This window comes from Lycium barbarum, chromosome 2 (genome assembly GCF_019175385.1).
Source record: "Lycium barbarum isolate Lr01 chromosome 2, ASM1917538v2, whole genome shotgun sequence".
Taxonomy (NCBI): domain Eukaryota; kingdom Viridiplantae; phylum Streptophyta; class Magnoliopsida; order Solanales; family Solanaceae; genus Lycium; species Lycium barbarum.
In genome coordinates, this window is record NC_083338.1 from 141,616,427 (window position 1) to 141,622,254 (window position 5,828).

The 5,828-nt window shown below is 41.3% G+C and overlaps 1 pseudogene; it reads right to left on the bottom strand.

Moving 5' to 3' along the window:
* Positions 1-3,997: 3,997 nt before the first annotated feature.
* On the bottom strand, positions 3,998-4,909 carry LOC132629041 (uncharacterized; annotated as a pseudogene).
* Between the last annotated feature and the right edge of the window lie 919 nt (positions 4,910-5,828).

Sequence of the window (5,828 nt, forward strand, 5' to 3'; positions counted from 1 at the left end):
CAATGAGATATGGACGTTTTAAGGTCGAAAGTTCAGTGGGCTAGGCCCAACTCGGGACCAACCGGGTTAGGCCCAAAAAAAAAAGAAATAAAATGAGGCCCAAATTTGCAAGGGGTGGCCGGCCATGGTATAATGGCCCAAGCCCATGGGAAATTATCCATGTGATAATTAATATAAGGGATCATTTAATGGTCATTAAACACCTAGAAACTTCAAGAAAATTAGAAAGGAGAACAACAAGAGCTAAAGAAGCAAGGTATTCGGCCATGACCATGGAATTTTAGCTCCTTAAAATCTTCCTCCAAAAATTATTTTCTTGTGGTATTTCCACTAATTCAAGGGTCCTTTACAACTTGGTGTAGTTATTTTGAAAGAAAGGGCACTTGTTTCATCAAGTTGACAACTTGGTCAAGTGAAGAAGATTGGAGAAAAAGGTAAGAATCAATTCCTTTTTATTATGTTATGAAAGTTTGTTTATGTTGTAGTATGTAGAAATGAGTAGAAATTATGAAAATATGGAAGTTTGCAAAGTGGGTGTGCAAATATACATGTGGCCGTGTGTGTGTGTAATGTTGTATAAGCAAGATGAGTTGAATTTTATGTTGTATTCTAGTTGTGGTTATGGTGCAATTTATATTGGAAATGGAAGTTGAATGAATTTGGTTGAAGTTGTAAAATGGGTATGGAGCCGTGTGGTGTGGAATAGAAAAATGGAAATGAACTAATTTTGTTTAATATGTTGGTTGTGTTGTTGTGATCCTTATAATGTAAATGAAGGTTAAATGATTTAATGTTCTGTACTACTATTTCGTTTATGCCTCAGATTTGTTTTCTGTATCTTCTGCTTTGCATACTCAGTACATATTTCGTGCTGACCCCCTTTCTTCGGGGGGGCTGCGTTTCATGCCCGCAGGTACAGACGCACAGTTTGGTGATCCACCAGTTTAGGACACCCTCTTTTGCTATTTGGAGTGCTCCTCTTATTCCGGAGCCTACATTTTGGTATATATCTTCGTTCGCTACATATGTATGTATTTGTTCAGGGGTACGGCGGGGCCCTGTCCCTCCATATGATTCGGTTGGTCTGTTTAGAGGTCTGTAGACGTATATGTGGGTTGTGCCTACTTCTGTTCAGGTGTGTTTGTATGATCCCACTCGCCATGGCAGCCTCGTCGGCGTGCATTTGTATATGTTTTGGGCCGTTGTGTCATTTGATAGCCTAGTCGGCTTATGATATATATGTACATATATGGTTGTGTTTGAAATGTGTCTGAGACAGATCTGGCGATGTACATTCCGCCAATCTATCAGATTTTGATGCGGCCTAAATGGCCTGTATGTTTGTATATGTGTGTATATATTCGGCGATGTGTATTCCGCCGTCCCTTCTGAGTTTGATATGATTTGTGGCAGCGTGTGATATTTGTGCCCGTATACGCTATTTGTATGTGATTCGGAATTGATGAGTGTGTTCGGGTGCCCAGTTCGGGCACTAATCACGGCCTACGGGGTTGGGTCGTGACAAACTATTCCCAAGAAATAACTGAGTGGTCCCAAATCCTTCATAGCAAATTCAGAGTTGAGAAGTGTCATGATAGACTTTCGAAGATCATTAGAGGAGGTAGTCAAGATGATATCATCTACATACAAAAGAAGATACGCCGTATCAATACCTTTTCGGTAGATGAACAGGGAATGATCAGACTTGCTGTGGGTGAAACCAATACTAGAAACATAATCGTCAAATCGTTTGTACCAGGCCCGGAGAGCTTGCTTGAGGCCATATAAGGACTTCTTTATTAAGTAGACATAGTCAGGATGTGTGGGGTCTCAAACCCACGGGTTGATGCATGTAGACAGTTTCCTCGAGTTCGCTATGTAAAAAAGCATTTTTCACATCAAGTTGGTGAATAGGCCATTTATTAGAGAGAGCTAGACTGAGAACAGTGCGGATAGTCGTCGGTTTCACTACCGGGCTAAAAGTATCGCAACAATCCACGCCAACCTGTTGAGTTTTGCCATCACCTACAAGTCAGGCTTTATGCCTCTCAAAGGAACAATCAGAGTTTTCTTTATGTCTAAAAATCCACATAGATCGAAATACATTGACATTAGGTGCGCGGGGCACCAAATCCCATGTCTTATTTTTAATAAGAGCCTTATATTCATCTTCCATAGCCATTTTCCAATTCGGGTCACGTAAGGCAGACACGGGGTTACAAGGAAGAGAAGATTTGGAAGTATGAGTAATGAAGTTGTATTTTGGGTTAGGCTTGACAATATCATGTTGACTCCAAGTAACCGGTTTTTGGGCTGGAAGAGAACACTGGACTGGTGGGCTTGGGCCGGAAATGGCCATAGGCTGGACAGTGGGGTTGGCGGTAGCATCTGAGGGTGAGGCAGATGTGGCTGTGGGTGGTGGACTGCGAGGACCAATGGGCAGTGGAGTATGGTTGCTGGAAGTTAGGCTTGTTTGCGAGGCTAAGTGGTGGATCACATAAGGAGAGGGTCCATCATCCAGAAAGTCATAATGGTGATGATCTAAGGGAGTATGCAGCTTCGCAAATGGAAATTGGGTTTCATCGAACACGACATGACGACTTATGATGATTTTCTTGGATGATAAATCATAACATTTGTAACCACGATGATGGGATGGATAGCCTAAAAACATACATGGGGTAGAACGGGCTTGAAGCTTGTTAATGGTAGTAGATGGGAAAAGGGGGTAACATAGGCAACCGAACACCCGAAGATGAGAATAAGATGGGTCTTTGTGATAGAGTACTTTGTGAGGAGATTGATAGGCTAATTCTTTATGAGGAAGAATGTTGAGGAGGTAGGTGACCATTTGTAATGCATGATGCCAAAACGAAGGAGGTAAAGACGCATGAGTAAGTAAAGTGCGAACCATGTTGTTGATTGTTCGAATTTTTCTTTCAGCCTTTCCATTTTGTGATAAGGTATGAGGACAAGAGAGGCAAAAAGACAAGCCATTAGATTTGCAAAACTCCCAGAATGGACCATTATCAAATTCCCGACCATTATCACATTAAATGTTCTTTAGTTCCCGTTCAAATTGAGTGCGAATGAAATATCGAAAGACTAAGAAAGTGGATAACGTTTGAGACTTATTTGATAAGGGAAATGTCCACAAAAATTTAGAGTAACCATCCAAGAACATAACATAATATTTGTGGCCTGAAGAGCTCAAAACGGGAGATGTCCAAAGATCACTATGGATAATATCAAACGGCATACATGTTTGTGAATGAGATGCAACAAATGGAAATTTAACATGTTTTCCAAGAGTGCAGGAATGACAAACATGAGACTTAATCGGTCCATTACATTCAATAAATTTATTTAGCTAAAGGGAGTCAAAAACAGGTGCTCCCGGATGACCCAAGTGATCATGCCACAAAGATGAAGTTAAAGCTGCAAAAAAAGATGGTGGTGTGGTGGTGATGGAATAAATCTCGCCCCGACTATCATATCTCATCCGGTAATCCTTCACAGAAAAACCAAAAGGATCAAATTCAACAGAAGCTGAGTTATCTATGGTGAATTTTCAAACTGAGACTAGGTTCTTGATAAGTTGAGGAGCATAAAGGGGATTTTTTAAAGCTAAATGTGGGTTGGGGGGAGCCAAGTTTGTATGACCATAACCACGAATTGGAATTGAATGACCATTTCCAATAATTATACCACGATTATTGCTCAAATTAAAATAAGACGAGAGATTACCTTGCGTGGATGTCATATGAGAAGTAGCTGCGGTATCCATGTACCAATTTGCATCCGGAGGAGTGAGCCCAAGTGTGTGCATCGCTGCCTCGATGTCGGTTGGAGTGGGCTTAACGTCGGTAGAGTAAGCTTGTGGTGGACGTGGCCCAAGTATACCAGCTTGCCTTTGTTGAGTGTTAGTCCTGGGCCTTGGAGTGGTTGGATACGGACAAGGATGCACAGGCCACGGCATAAAGGGCCACTGCCATTGCTATGCATTCCTCATCCAAGGCTGCCATTGTTGCTGCTGGTCGTGGTGCTGCTGCCAGCTGCCGCGTCCACCACCGAAACCACCACTGTTTCGGTTGCCACTACCCCTATTGCCACAGCCTCTACCACGGTTCTTTCCACCATTGTTGATGCGATTTTGATGCTTTTTACCACTGTTATTCTGACTGTTTGGGTGGTTATTTCCAGAAGATGGATTATCGTCGTAATCCCGAGTAAGCATAGCGGTAGTGGATCCCGTGGCAAGCTGTTTGGTAAAGCCTGTTTCTTCAAGAATGAGCATGGAACGGGCTTGATAAAAGAGAGGAAGGGGATTGCTTTGACGGATGAGTGTACCTACCCCCTTATAGGCTTCAGTGAGTCCGGCAACCATTTGGAGGACGAGGCGGATATTGGAGACTGGAGCACCGACGTTCTTGAGTTGATCGGATAGAATCTTGAGTTGTTGACAATACGCGGAAGCATTAGGGAAGTCCTCCATATTGGGGTGAGAAAATTCATGCTCAAGAGTGACGACTCGAGAATTTTTGTTGTCCTGGAATATGTCACACAGCCTATTCCAAGCATCCACGGTCGTGGAGTCGGGTTCAAGGATAGTATGCAATAGGTCAGTAAAGATGGTAGCATAAATCCATTGAAGAACCGTGGCATCAAGAGTTGAGCATAACTCTTGTTCAGCATCGATTTTGGGCACCTTTTCTTTCTCGGACTCCGGTGGAATGATATGGTGGAGGACTCAGTGGGATTTGGCATGAATTTTGAAGAGTTCCGCCTACGTCCCATATTGGACGTTTTCCATCTCGAGAGTAATGGAGATGTGATTCTTGATGTTGGAGACAGCCAAAGCTGGGTGGAACAAGGACTTGGTGGAATCAGATGAGGAGGAATCAGTCATGGTGGCTTATTAGAGGAGAAAGAAGATGAGAATGACGCAGGGATGGCGAAAGAGAGAGGAGCAGAATCGTGCCCTAGTCTGATACCATGAAAGAAGGTAAAAATATGTGTGTCTTCTTCTTTGTCAACCGGTCCATATATACAAAGATCCTAGGCTATAATAAAGGTAACTAAATATACTAGGGGTGGGCATGGTACGATATGGTACGGTATTTGAAACTTCGGTTCGGTAACTTCGGTATTCGGTTTTTAAAAATACGATACCATTACCATACCAAATTAATTCGGTACGGTTCGGTATTTTTAAGTTCGGTTTCGGTATTTCACGGTACGGTAATTCGGTAACCATAGTTTATTTGACTTCGACTTACGTATATACTCATGTAATAAAGGATTATGACTTCGAGATTTCTCAATTATATTAAACTAACACCATACACAAATAGACGTATTTAAAAGAAAGTACAAGCAATTTTCTTCGTTAATCAATTGCACAACGGACATTTGAATCACGATAGAGTAGTCAAAGTTTCAAAGTCTAAACAACATTAGCCAAAATTAAGCATAATCTTCGGTCCTAAACAATTTTACACCAAAATTTTCATTCAACAGTAGAGAGAATAGGCCATTTCCACCATTTCAAGTCTTAATGTATTGAAAAAATAGCAGAGACAAATTAAAGGCTGCTTCTAGGCCTCAGCATATGTGAAAGACTAAAAGCATGAAAATATTGGATAAAAAGTTAGCTTTGATGGTACAATTTTCTATTAGATACAAATTGGCATTAAATGAGATGTGATGTAATTTTTTATACGAAAACTAGTCTATATATTTAGCAGTAGTAAATATAATATATATGGATTGTATATATGTAGTATAAACTTCAGTATGGTATACGGTATTTCGGTATCCATTTTATA